This window comes from Rhinatrema bivittatum, unplaced genomic scaffold (assembly GCF_901001135.1).
Source record: "Rhinatrema bivittatum unplaced genomic scaffold, aRhiBiv1.1, whole genome shotgun sequence".
Classification (NCBI taxonomy): domain Eukaryota; kingdom Metazoa; phylum Chordata; class Amphibia; order Gymnophiona; family Rhinatrematidae; genus Rhinatrema; species Rhinatrema bivittatum.
Window position 1 is genome coordinate 126,409 of NW_021820704.1, and position 14,954 is coordinate 141,362.

At 44.8% G+C, this 14,954-nt stretch overlaps 1 protein-coding gene across 1 annotated transcript in view; it reads left to right on the top strand.

Annotated features, from left to right (window-relative positions):
- LOC115081976 (von Willebrand factor A domain-containing protein 5B2-like) overlaps positions 1-14,954 on the top strand; it is a 269,330-nt gene that overhangs the window by 121,782 nt on the left and 132,594 nt on the right. The gene's annotated exons all lie outside the window — the stretch shown is intronic.

Genomic DNA, 14,954 nt, shown 5'->3' on the forward strand with positions numbered 1-14,954 from the left:
TAGGCTGGAGTTACGAACGGGTGTTGGGCATAGAGGTCAACGAGAATAGTATAAACTTGGCTAAATATATCTGAAGCAAGTAACCTGTGAGGGAGTCGGTTGGACCACTAGATGACTGAGGGGTTAAAGGGGCTCTTAGGGAAGATAAGGCCATTGCAGAAAGACTAAATGAATTCTTTGCCTCCGTGTTTACTAATGAGGATGTTGGGGAGATACCAGTTCCAGAGATGGTTTTCAGGGGTGATGAGTCAGATGAACTGAACAAAATCACTGTGAACCTGGAAGATCTAGTAGGCCAGATTGACAAACTAAAGAGTAGCAAATCACCTGGACCGGATGGTATGCATCCTAGGGTTCTGAAGGAACTAAAAATGAAATTTCTGATCTATTAGTTAAAATTTGTAACCTATCATTAAAATCATCCATTGTACCTGAAGACTGGAGGGTGGCCAATGTAACCCCAATATTTAAAAAACTCCAGGAGCGATCCGGGTAACTATAGACCAGTGAGCCTGACTTCAGTGCCAGGAAAAATAGACCCCAGATTTCCATTCATCGTGGAGGTAGATGTCCCCTCCGAGGGAGTAGGAGCGGTTCTCAGCCAGCACGAATTTGCTGGAACTCTACACTCTTGCTCCTTTTTCTCGAAGAAGTTCTCTCTCCGGCGGAATGAAATTATTCCATCGGTGACCAAGAGCTTCTAGCCATCAAGCTCGTGTTCAAAGAGTGGCTGGAGGGGGCACAACAATGTATCACAGTTTACATGGACCACAAAAATCTAGTACATCTGCAACAAGCCCACGCCTTAACCCTTGCTAAACCCATTGGGCTCTCTTTTTCACCCATTTCAATTTTGAATTCCGCTATCGACCAGCCAGCAAGAATATAAGAGCGGATGCCCTCTCCCGTTCCTTCTCTTCCGAGGTTCAAGAGGAACCAACTCAACACATTCTAGACCCAGCCTGCGTCATCCTCTCTGCCACCCAGGCCATCCCTCCGGGTAAGATAGTAGTTCCAAAGAGACTCCGTAACAAGGTCCTAGCCTGGGTGCACAACTCCCATGTCGCCGGCCATCCTGGACAGGCTTGGACTCAGACCCTTCTCCAAGAATTTTACTGGTGGCCTGAGAGGTTAAGGACATCCGAGCGTATGTCGACTCTTGCCCCACCTGTGCGTAACAAAAGACACTGGTGAGGAAACCTTGGGGCTTACTGCAGCCACTAACAGCCCCTAAGGAGCCCTGGACACACATCTCCATGGACTTCATAGTGGATCTCCCCACCTTGGAGGGTAACACGGTGACCTGGATGGTGGTCAACCACTTTTCAAAAATGGTGCACTTCACTCCTTTACCCGGTCTTCTATCTGACTCCCAACTGGCTCAATTATTTATACACAGAATTAAATGTATTCGCCAAATTTCAATTTATATAATTTTGTGATTTATGGAACCATCATATAAACTCCTTAATTGTTATCTTTCAGAGCCTTGCCTTATGCTGCATTGATAAATAAGAGGGGCACACTTAATCATAGGTCCACTTTTAGTATTCTTAAGCATTTTTTTCAAGTATTTTTCAAAAATTGTGAGCATTAAAAAGTGCACTACTTCCTCGTTTTTTGAAGTTACTTCAGGCCCAACACGGTACCATGTTTCGCAAACTTCTGCTTCAGGGGCTGGAATCAACCTGTATTCAATCAAGAAAATCTCTTTTCAGTCCCATTTTATTTCTCTGCAAAACAGCAAGTATAAAACTTAAATGTCTCATTAGTAAATACCCTCCTGTGTACGTAATGCATATCGCAGAGCCCTATACAATAATCGAGATAATCCTTTTTTGAGGTCTTCCTCTTCGGAGGACTCCAATCACCGAACATTAGTCATGAGACATTCTCCATTAGCAGCCGCTGTAAATAGAATCATCAGAAAGCATTGGCGGTCTCTGCAAGATGTACATCCAGTTTTGTCTACACCAAAGGGATCCCAAAGGGAGGAACATAAGAAGAATATCTGGTAGAACTGAGGGAGACAAAGAAAGTAATTAAGATGGCAAAAAGTCAAGCGGAAGAAAGGATTGCCAAAGAGGTAAAGAGAGGTGACAAAACATTTTTCAGATACATCAGTGAAAGGAGAAAAGTTCAAAGTGGTATAGTGAAATTGAAAGGTGAAAAGGATCAATGTGTGGAGAGAGACAAAGAAATGGCAGAACTATTTAACAAATACTTCAGTTCTGTGTTCACTAAAGAGGACCCTGGAGAAGGACCGTCACTAGTTAACAAGAAACTGGAGGGGAATGGAGTAGATGAAATCCATTTACAGTAGAGATTGTATGGGAAGAGCTGGGGAAACTGAAAGTGGTCAAAGCCATGGGGCCTGATGAGGTTCATCCCAGGATACTGAGGGAGCTCAGAGATGTGCTGGCGGGTCTGCTGTGTGACCTGTTCAATAGATCCCTAGAAACGGGAGTGGTGCCGAGTGATTGGAGAAGAGCAGTGGTGGTCCCGCTTCACAAGAGTGGGAACAGAGAAGAAGCTGGTAACTACAGACCGGTTAGCCTCACCTCGGTGGTGGGAAAAGTAATGGAGTTGCTGTTGAAAGAAAGAATAGTGAATTATCTACAGTCGGGAGAATTGCTGGATCAGAGGCAGCATGGATTCACCAGGGGAAGATCCTGTCAGACAAATCTGACTGACTTTTTTGACTGGGTAACCAGGGAATTGGATCAAGGAACAGCGCTCGATGTCATCTACTTGGTCTTCAGCAAAGCTTTGATACAGTCCCGCACAGGAGACTGGTGAATAAAATGAGAAACTTGGAAGTGAGTGCCAAGGTGGTGGCCTGGATTACAAACTGGTTGAAGGATAGAAGACAGTGTGTGATGGTGAATGGAACTTACTCTGAAGAGAGAGTGGTGTTGAGCGGAGTGCCGCAAGGGTTGGTGTTGGGACCGGTCCTGTTCAATATCTATGTGAGCCACATAGCGGATGAGATAGAAGGTAAGGTTTGCCTTTTTGCGGATGACACTAAGATCTGCAACAGAGTGGACACGCCGGAAGGAGTGGAGAGAATGAGACGGGATTTAAGGAAACTGGAAGAGTGGTCGAAGATATGGCAGCTGAGATTCAACGCCAAGAAGTGCAGAGTCATGCATATGGGGTGTGGAAATCCGAAAGAACTGTATTTGATGGGGGGAGAAGGGCTGATGTGCACGAAGCAGGAGAGAGACCTGGGGGTGATAGTGTCTAACGATCTGAAGTCGGCGAAACAATGTGACAAGACGATAGCTAAAGCCAGAAGAATGCTGGGCTGCATAGAGAGAGGAATATCGAGTAAGAAAAGGGAATATCTCCTTGTACAGGTCCTTGGTGAGGCCTCCCCTGGAGTACTGTGTTCAGTTCTGGAGACCGTATCTCTGAAGGGACAGAGACAGGATGGAGGTGGTCCAGAGAAGGGCGACTAAAAAGGTGGAGGGTCTTCATCAAATGACTTATGAGGAGAGATTGAAGAATCTAAATATGTACACCCTGGAGGAAAGGAGGAGCAGAGGTGATATGATACAGACTTTCAGATACTTGAAAGGTTTTAATGATCCAAAGACAAAGACAAACCTTTTCCGTTGCAAAAAAAGCCGAACCAGGGGTCACGATTTAAAACTCCAGGGAGGAAGACTCAGAACCAATGTCAGGAAGTATTTCTTTCATGGAGAGGGTGGTGGATGCCTGGAACGCCCTTCCGGAGGAAGTGGTGAAGACCAAAACTGTGAAGGATTTCAAAGAGGCATGGGATAAACACTGTGGATCCATAAAGGCTAGAGGATGTGAATGAAGTGAAGAGGCATGGGGGCAGCTTGCGGGGGGAATGATGGCTACTACCTGGAGATTAATATCCTTATTCAATAAACATACACACGGTTAATGTGACTCCAACATTGCTCTATGCTTCAACGGCAAGAGAAATGTGAAAAAAAGGATTTGCATCCACAAAAAAGCAGGGGAGTAGCTTGCTTGATACGGCGGTTACTACCTCAAACCAAATAAGCCTGATACTTCACTTTCAATGATATCCAGCATAGTTCTCTGCTTCAACAGCAGGGGGAATGTTGAAAAGATGATTTATATTTGGACAACAACCAACAAGGACTGAATTGCACATGCTGGATAAACATGTGTGGGAGTAGCTTGCTATGACTGCAGTTACTACCCCTAACCAATTAGCTAGATACTTCACTTAAATGCAGCTCCAGCACTGTTAACTACATCGATGGTGGGGGTGGAAGGGAAATAGAACCAAAAAGTTACTTACAAGGGACAAGAGTAACAGATAAGTATAAAAAAAAATAAGTGTGAAAGCTTGCTGGGCAGACTGGATGGACCGTTTTGTCTTCTTCTGCCGTCATTTCTAAGTTTCTATATATATTACGCATTGCATACTCATACTCACGAGCCCAGAATATTAGAGACCAAGTAGTACACTCCAGAAACTTCAATCCCATCTTAGAGATGTCAGTGACACATACATGCAATTGCCTTCTATGTCAACAAAAGCTTCCTGACACAGAAAATCATTTGATTCAAGGTTGTAACATTGTATCTTCTTTAGAATTTACATGTAAAACCACCCATGTGGTATACTGTATAGTATGTCCATGTAAACTACTGTACGTAGGAATGACACAGCAGACAGAACATAAATCATGTTTGAAAACACAAAAGGACGATGCACCTTTAGTTGCCAAATCTGCAAACGTAAATTGCTTATAAAACTTACTCATGTAAATGTTGACCCTGCCCTGGAATGCTCCTAGGCCACCATTTTTGTTTTTTACTCTTGAACCCTTACATGTGTATGCTTGAGGTTTATAAAATATTACACAAGTATGTGTTATTTACATGTGTATATGCAAATATTTCATCATGCAGTCTTTTGAAAATCCACCTTTAAGTATGGTCTGCCACAGGACACAGCTGAGCAGGTGAAGACTGGTAAGCGTATATGACTTGTTCTTTTTATCTTTAGGATTTCTCTCTCTTCTGTAGGTTTGGAAAGTCCTACTCATGCCTTGCGTGCTGATGCCAGTCCCTATGCCAGCTGTGCCTCCACCATCTGCATTACTCTGGCAGAGGGGCACCATTGTGACAGAAACCTGGAGATCATCCTGCACCCCAGTGGTACGTGATGTGTTACAGCTGGACAATAGTTTTTGTCTTCAATGCTGGTCATGAGGTGGGGGAGATTATAGCAAGGCTTCACAAACGCGTCAGATTTTCAGGGCGGGAACATGATGACAAGAAAAGAATATATGGCTTATCTAGTCTACCCATCTCTGCCATCCGTTTTATTCCTTCAGAGATTCCCTGTGCTTATCCCATGCTCTCTTGAATTCCAGTACCACCACCTTCACTGGAAGATTATTCCTTGCATCTGCCACCCTTTCTGCAAAGAAATATTTCTTTAGATTACTCCTTAGTCTGCCCTCTTTCACCCTCATCCCATGACCCCTTGTTCCACAGCCTCCATTCTGTTCAAAAGATCTGCTTTCTGTGCTTGGAAACCGTAGTGGTATTTAAATGTCTCTATTATGTCTGCCCTATCTAGTCTTTCCTTAGGGTGTACATGTTTAGATCTTTAAGTCTGCTCCCATATGCTTTACAATGGAGACCAGTTCCCATTTTAGTAGCCCCCTTGTAGACCACCTTAAATCCTTTTGAAGGGGCGATCTCCAGAACTGTACACAGAGTTCCCAATGAGGTCTCATCAGGGACCTGTTCAGGGATAATATCACATCATTCCTCTCCCTATGCAACAAACACCTTTCTGGATTTGCTGTCACCTTATCCACCTTTTGGCCTCCCTGAGTTCGTCAGATACAACCATCCCTAGATCCTGCCCTTCCTTTCTGCATAGAAAAATTTCACCCCTGTACTGTATTGCTCACTTGGGTTTTGCAGCCCAAATAGACAACCCTTTAATTTTTAGTATTTCTTAGTGTCCAGTCAGATGAATGCAGAACAAGTAGATTATGCACCTCTACCAGATGGAGATGGTGAAACGGACATCACAGTATATACCCCTGCAGTGACAGCCTGCCAGTATTCTCCGTCTCTAGCAGATGGTGGACGTGCATCTCCCTACTGGGGATTGCTTCATTTTCAAAAAGGAAAATTAAGAATATTACATTTGCCCCGCTCTCCTGCGGTGATACCAAAAGGTCCCTCCCACAGTTGAGAATTGCTGAGGTGATTTCCATAGTCCCTCAGATTAGTATCTTAGTCTGGTAGCTGGTTTTTCAGCCAGCGTGGACGTATTTATTTATCTATTTATAGTTTTTTCTATACCGGCATTCGTGAGAGTATCACATCATGCTGGTTTACAATAAACAGGGGAGTGATAAAAGGTATAGTGAGCGAAATAAATAACAGGTGCTGAACAAAAAACAGTTACAATAAAACAGGGATGAGTACAACTCGGAGCAGAGAAAAATGATAGGAAAATTAACATAATATATTAACCGAAATTAGACGAGGTACATTTACAAAGATTTGATAGGTACATTTGCAAAAGATTATGGTATTTACTAGGTCTTGCCCATTTGAACTTATTGTAGTTTTTTATGTAAGGGTAGTGATAGGAAGTAATGGTTTTCTGCATATGGGTAGTGATTGGAAGATGGTTAGAGGTGAGTTATGATTTAATCCGAGTCTGGGAAGGCTTTTTTGAATAGCCACGTTTTGAGTCTTTTCCTGAAAGTTGGGAGGCAAGGTTCCTGCCGCAGCTCCGGTGGGATGGAGTTCCAAAGAGGAGGTCCTGCTGTGGAGAATGCCCTGTCTCTGAAGGTTATATGAAGGGAGGTTTTGGAGTGAGGTACCCGAAGAGATTCCTTTAGTACTCTCTTATGGGTCTGGAGGATGTGCCTTTCAGCCGCTCAAGCTTAGCAGCTTGAGCGGCTGAAAGGCAGCGGGTGCAGAAAGCAGAGTGTGGCGGTGATGGCATATGCCCCCCCCACCCACCTGCAGCTGGAGACCGTCTCTGTACTCAGCCAGATTTAAAAATAAATAAATAAATAAATAAATATGTGTGTGTATATATATATATATATATATATATATATATATATATATATATTACAGAAACGTAAAAGAAGGCTTTTGTAATGTAGGGCTTCCTCCTTTTTCCCCAGTCTCTGTTCTTGAACACCATTCCGGCATTCGTCCCACTCCGTGGGAGGTCGAGGGACATGGGCAACCTGGCAGATTGAGCAGCTTCTGTAGACTATGGCCTGCTTTGAGGCTTTTTTGCTGCACGCCATGTGGTAGGCTGCAATGGCATTTCACACACAGATTGTCGGATTGTGTGTGCTTCTCGCTTTCATCCAGGTTGTGCGTCCAGCTTTTGGACGCTTAGTCGGGCCTTGTATTATGCACATCTAAGTTAAGCGGAAGCCTTAAGTGGTTGCATGCTTTCCTGGTGCGCACAAGTTTGATGTGTGCCTTAATAGTTTTACAGCGCTTATTTTTTGGGACACCTCCGTTTTGGATGCCTAGGCATTGGGACGCCTAGTGGGAGACACCTAAGTGTTGGATGCCTTTTCATGGTAGAGTTTTTCCAGGATTGCAATCCTTTCTCCAGGCGCAGTCTCAATCCTGTCCAATGCTCCCAGAGCAGAGTCGCAGGTAGGAACCTTGCCGGGACCTACTGTTAAACGCTAGAGTACTGCTAGAGCAGCAGCATGACTTCCCAATGGAGGTCCAGATGGTATGGATCATGACACCGATCCTAACTTCCTTGAGGATGATGAAATTCCTCCAGGATTAGAACCATATAGAATTATGCTATGGTTCTTTCATAAAGATGAGCTGCCAGCTCTGATTACCCAGACCTTGAAAATGCTCAGAGTTCCTGGGGCAGTTGCTCTGACTTAGCAGAAGAAAAATACCATTTTGGTTTTTCTGGAATCTCTTTCTGGAATCTCAAAGGGGGTCGGGTTTTGGAAGGCCTGTACCCTCTGCATTCCAGTGGCAAGAGAGCGTTTATGTTTTCCAAAAGTAGATGCACTGTGTGTGGGGTCTCCAAGTGGACCACTATTCCTATGGAAGGAGGAGCAGCCTTGAAGAATGCTCATGATAGAAGGATTGAGACTATCCTTAAGCTACCATGTTGTGCAGTGGCAATGACCTTACAAATCACTTCTTGTTGTTTCCTGGTGGCTCGATCTTTTTTGCTTCTCTCCAAGGAGGTCAATGACTCTGGGCGAACTCCAGGGCAGTTATGGAGCCAGCTACTGTTTTTTTTGGCAGATGCAGGCTGTGATTTGGTCGGCCTCTTCAGCCAGAGGAGTGGCCTCCATAGTAGCAGCCAGGCATCAGTTATGGCTGAGAAATTGGTCATCCAATGTTAACATTACCAAATTGCCCTTTAAAGGCTCGCTATTATTTGGGAGCAAGTTGGTAAAGCTGGCCAGTAAGTGGGGTGAATCTCTGGTTCCTTATTTGCCAGAGGATATGAAGCAGACACCATGCTCTTATAACATGAGAGGTCATACTAGAGGATCCAGGCATTTTCGTCCTTATAGAGGAACAATCCTTCAGAGAACTCAACCTTTTGTAGGTCTCAGTCCTTTCATCTCCAACAGGCAAGAAGAGGGTGCAGGTTCAGGTAGTGGAACCTGCCAACCCTCCCAATGAAGGTTTGCCGACCCAACCCCCGGAAACAGGACATAAGTGAATGCCTCTCTCTCTTCTATCAGAGGTGGGTCAAGATCACATTGGATCAATGAAGGTGATACGAGAAGGATATGAGCTGTTGTTTCTCAGTATTCCTCAGGATATGTTCATGGTGTCTCTCTGCCACTCACCACAGAAAAAGCAGACAGTAGAAATTACATTGGCAAGGCTTCTCAGTCTGAGGGCTGTGGTTTCAGTGTCCACATCTCAAGAAAATATGGGTTGATATTACATTTATTTCATTGTGCTCAAGAAGGAGAGCTCCTTTCGTCTCATCCTGGATCTCAAAGGTGTCAACTGTCATCTGCAGTGACACATTTTCACATGGAAACATTGCACTTGGTAATAATGGCTGTACGTTGGGGGAATTTCTGACAACTTTGGATCTGTCTGAGGCGTACCTTCATATTCCCATCTGACTAGTGCATCAACGCTTTCTGCGGTTCACAGTTCTGGAATACCATTATCAGTTTTGGCCCTACCCTTTAGTCTGGCCACCACCTCTAGGACCTTTTCCAAAGTAATGGTGGTAGTGGTGGCAGAATTGAGAAAACATGGGATCCTCATACACCTGTATTTGGATGACTGGCTGATTCAAGCCAAGTCTCTGGGAGAGAGCAGCAGGAGCTTGGCTGGGTGGTGAACCTGGCCAAGAGCAATTTTCAGCCTGTTCTGTCTTTGGAATACCTCGAGGCTTGGTTTGACATGAAAACAGGACAAGGCTTTCCTGCCAGAAGCACGCATTCAGAAGTTGATGACACAGCTCCATCTGTTATTGAACACTCTGCGTTCTACCTGCGAGTACTTGGCTTAATGGTGGCAATCCTGGAAGTGGACCCATGGGTGAGGGTGCATATGTATTCTCTTCAGCGCTCCCTGCTGACTTGGTGGAACCCACAATAATATTTGATGTGGCTCCTCCTGCTGATGGAAGTCTCCTGCCAACTGCAGTGGTGGCTGTAGGCGGATTATCTAAGGAAGAGAGTTTCCTTGGAACTACTGGACTGGCTAGTACTGACAACAGATGCAAGTCTCCTTGGTTGGGGAGCCAACTATCAGGAACTGACGGCACTGGAATGCAGAAGAGTCTGTCTGGAACATCAGTTGATTGGAAGCCAGAGTGGTTCGGTTGGCATGTTTGCAATTCAGCGACAGACTGCAGGGTTGATCGGTCTGGATAGTGTTGAACAATGCAATGACTGTGGCTTACTTCAATCGGCAGGGAGGAACCAAGAGCCAGCAAGTGTCACAGGAAATAGATCAGCTTATGGAATGGGCAGAAGTGCATCTCCAGATGATCTCAGCCTCACACCAGGAAAAGACAAAGTAAGAGAAGACTTTCTCAGCAGGAGAGTCTGAACCCAGGAAAATGGGCTTTGTCAGATGAGGTGTTTCAGCTGATTCTGGATTGCTGGGGTCCCCCGTTCCTAAACTTCTTGGTGACTTCTTGCAGTGCGAAAGTTCCATGATTCTTCAGTTGCAGGAGAGATCCAAAGTCATTGGGGATTGATGCCCTAGTGCAGTAGTGGCCAGAAGACAAGTTGCTGTATGCCTTTTCTCCATGGCCATGTTGGGCAGACTGATCTGAAGGATCAAGCGCCACAGAGAGATGGTGTTCTTGGTTGCCTCAGATTGGCCCAGGAGGCCATGGTATGTGGACTTGCAGTGGCTCCTGGGGAGTTCGCCCCTTTGACTTCCAGCTCACAGGAACCTGCTAAATCAGGGTCTGGTTCTTCATGAAAATCCAACTTGGTTTTGTCTTACGGTATGGCTCTTGAGAGGGCTCAATTGCTAAAACATGGATGCTCAGTGGCAGTGATTTCCACCTTGCTTAGAGCTAGAAAGTTCTCTACTTCCTTGGCATATGTGCAAATTTGGCAAGCATTTGAGGCCTGGTGTGAGGAATGAGGTATTCTTTCTCATTCGGCCAAAATCCTGGTCATTTTGGAATTTTTGCAGGATTGCTTGAATAAGGGTTTGGCTCTTAATTCCTTAAAGGTACAAGTAGTGACTCTTGCCTGTTTCAGGGGCCAGGTGAATGGTGGTTCCTTGTTGGCTCATCTTGATGTTGTTGCGGCCCTTGGATGTCAAGAGACATATTGTCCGTTATCTGGAGCTTACTAAGGCTTTACGGAAGACGGATCGCCTGCTTGTCCTTCATGGCGGTACTAGGCAGGGAGAGCCAACCTCGTGGGCTACCATAGCTCGCTGGATTAAGGAGGTAGTCATGGCTGCATAATTGATGCTGGGAAGCTGTTACCTAGTTAGGTCAAGGCTCATTCTACTAGGGCTCACGCATTGTCATGGGTGGAAGTGAAATTGTTGTCTCCTGTCGACATTTGCTGAGCTGCGACGTGGCCCTCGTTACACACTTTCTCCAGGTATTATCATCTGGATCTGCCAGCCCGGGAGGGCATAACCTTGCACATGTGGTTTTGACTGGACTGTGGCAGCCTCTCACCCTATTTGGGAGTAGCTTGGGTACATCCCACTTGTTCGGGATTCATCTGACTGGATGCTAAGAAATGAGAAATTACTACTTACCTGATAATTTCCTTTTCTTTAGTCAGATGAATCCAGCTTCCCTCTCTTGGCTGCCAAATGATTGTACGATGGTTCTCTTGTGTGACTATGTGTTACAGGGATTACTGGTAAGTGTTAGTCCAGTCCCTAGACTAGTGTTAATACGTTTCTTGTCTGAGCTCATTGCTTCCTGTTGGCTGAGTATTGACGTTGTTATCTGTTTAATCAAGTTTTTGCTAGTCTGTCCACAGTTGGCTTTTGCAGAGAATACTGGCGGGCTGATGTCACTGCAGGGGTGTATATACTGTGACGTCAGTTGCTCCGTCTCCATTTGCGGGTAGGGGAGCAAAACCCCACTTGTTCTGGATTCATCTGACTGTCCTAAAGAAAAGGAAATTATCAGGTAAGTAGTAATTTCTCATTAAGTCTTAGCTGCCAGATCCTAGATCATTCCTCGAGCTTCACTAGATCCCTCCTCATGTTTTCTACAACTTCTTGCTGTCTATCCTGTTGCAGGTTTTGGTATTAGCCGCAAAAAGACAAAATATCAACTGATATGCATGAGGTTAATTTATATAGGTTGAGACCCAAGACCCAGTTTAAGCAGATTTATCTCATGATATGTATCTTGCAAACCTGACGTGGGCTCAATAAGAGAGGTAGGGGAGACTGGGATAAGAGCACTGCCTCTTGGGGAGGATCACAGAGGGCTATTTTGGGGAAGAGATGGGTGGTGGCTGTTGAGGGCCTGGTTTAGGAGAACTAGCAGTATAAGGGGGAGGGATTTGGAGCACTGACTGTTGGTGCAAGGAGAACAACATAGAAGCAACAGTGGGAGAGGGCTTGTAGCACGACGAGTTTGTGAGGAGAATTAGTGATAACAGTGGTAACTATAAAACTTGGAAAATAAAACCAAATAATCCTTGGAGGCCAGAAAGTCACCCAAATAAATTATCATTTTATTACAATTACAGCACCAATAAGGTTATAGCATGCATGTGTACAGATATGTAGATGTTTTAAATCAAGCCTAAAAATTCACTTTATGAAGCTGCCTTTAAAACCCTAAATACGTCTCAACAATAAATCTCTTCCTACAGACTTGTTTGCTATGACTAGATTGTAAGCTGTATGGAGCAGGGGCTGTGTCTCGCATTTGTCTGTGTCTAGTAGCGCTTTAGAAAGGATGAATAGTAGTAGCAGTATATTCATGTAGTCTGGATCTCAGAGAGAATAAGGTTCTGCTAATTCTCCTTGCAAATACTGCAATAGAACTTCCTGGTTGTTAGGCCTGGGAAGGTCAGATAAGTTTGCACACATGCGTTATTCTTATCCCAAATCTAGAGGCTGTCACGGAGACGTGGTACATGGAAAACACGACTGGGATATAGTTATACCTGGCTACGATCTATTCAGGAAGTACAGGATAGGAAAGAAGGGATGAGGTGTGGCATTATATATAAAGAATAATATTAAAGCAACAGCATTGCTGGGCTTACGGGGTAAGGAGGAGGCACTGTGGGTTAATCTGGCAGGAAGGAATGGAACATCTGTTTATATTGGTGTAATAAATAGGCCTCCATCTCAGGCAGAGGAGATGGAACGGGATTTAATGGCGGATATTCACAGGATTGCTGTGAGAGGGGAGGTGCTATTGCTAGGGGATTTCAATCTGCCAGATGTTGATTGGGATACCCAACTGCAGTATCTTCTGGAAGCAGTGAGATCCTGGATTCTCTGCAAGAAGAACTGTTCTGTCATCTGATAATGGAACCCACACTGGAGGGGGCGATACTGGACCTGGTGCTTACCAACGGGGTCAGTATTTCTGATGTTGCAGTGGATGATCATCTGGGATCCATTGATCACTGGAAGATGTGGTTCAATATGAGGATGCAAGAGTGAAGGTTCATTCTAAGGCGAGGGTCCTAGACTTCAGGAAAACTTTCTCAGCATGGGGGAGCAGCTCAAGGAGTTGAACGCTGGATGGGAAAATCTAGGGGAAGAAGAAGAGCAGTGGGCAAAACTAAAAGGAGATATCATAAGGGCAACTAACCTTTTTGTTAGTTATAAATTTGTTAGTTATAAATTTTGTCCATTATACATTCTCTTATCTACACTCCCAACTCGGTTACTTTATGCTCCATCCTCCGAATTTACAAACCAACTAGACACCTAAGATCATTGGAAAAAAACCTTCTTGACATTCCCTCACCTCGACAAGCCCGTCTTGATATCACCAGAAAAAGAGCTTTCTCAGTCATAGGTCCCATTCTATGGAATGCTCTACCAGATCCTATCAGATCCATATCCAATCCTAAGCATTTCAAAAAATCTTTAAAAACTCACCTATTTCGAACCGCATTTCAGATACCACCCACTAAATAATCATCTCACACTTCCAGAATACATATCTCCAGTTAGGCACCCAACATTCTCTTGTTCTGTGTATTGATTTCTTTTTGCTACCTATTTAATTTTAAACAATTTGTTATTTTATATTAATGAAAATTTTTGTAATTTATATTTTTATATGTCAACCCACTTTCAATCATTATTATTCTTACTTTTAACTTTTACTTTAATTTTAATTTGTTTTTATTTTTCATTTTATTATTTTTGATATATGTAAACCGTTTTGACTAAACACTGTTTGTAAAGACGGTATAAAAATACTTTTAAATAAATAAATAAATAAAAAATAAAGGGAAGAGGAGAAAGAGACCGTTATGGCTTTCTAATGAAGTAGCTGAAAAGGTAAGGGAGAAAAGGTTAGCATTCTTAAACTACAAGAGACTGCAGAAAGAGGAAGACAGGCAACAAAGAAAAGATTTGTTTTTCTTTTTTTAGATATGTTAGTGATAGAAGGAAGTGCAAAAGCTGGAGTGGAGGAATATGTAGAGGCGGATGAGGAAAACAGGAGAATAACAGGAAAGTGACCCTGCAATGTCTGCATACACAAAGGAGCTGTAGACAGTTCCAAGCAATTTCAGCAAATATGTTGGTCTTGGCTTTTTCACTCTCATCAGCATTTTGTAGTATCACATCCTGATTCCTGGAAGTTTGCAGGAATCTTCTCTTTCGTCTTTAGAATTGTACCTGGAATCTTGTCTTGGGTATTAGGTACAACATATAATACAACAGAGCCAAAACTCAGAGAGAGCATGCAAGGGACCAGTGGAAGTGGATAGGAAAAGAAAGTGCATAAGAGCTCTGGCTGGGGCAGGGGAGTGCTGGCTGGTGGGGGGGGGGGGGGGGGGGGGGGGAGGTATGTAGGAGCAGTGGTTGCGATTGGAGGAGCGTAATGAGGAGGGTGTGTGAGAGCTCTGGCTGGGGGTGGGGAGGGAGGGTGTGTGAGAGCACTGGCTGGGGGTGGGGGAGGGAGGGAGGTGTGTGAGAGCACTGGCTGGGGTGGGGAGGGAGGTTGTGAGAGCACTGGCTGGGGTGGGGAGGGAGGGTGTGTGGGAGCTCTGGCTGGGGGGGGGGGGGAGGTGTGTGGGAGCACTGGTTGGGGTGGGGAGGAGGGTGTGTGGGAGCTCTGGCTGGGGAGGAGGGTGTGTGGGAGCTCTGGCTGGGGGTGGGGAGGGAGGGTGTGTGGAGCTCTGGCTGGGGGTGGGGAGGGAGGGTGTGTGGGAGCACTGGTGGGGGTGGGGAGGGAGGGTGTGTGGAGCTCTGGCTGGGGGTGGGGCACGGGAGGGAGGGGTGTGTGG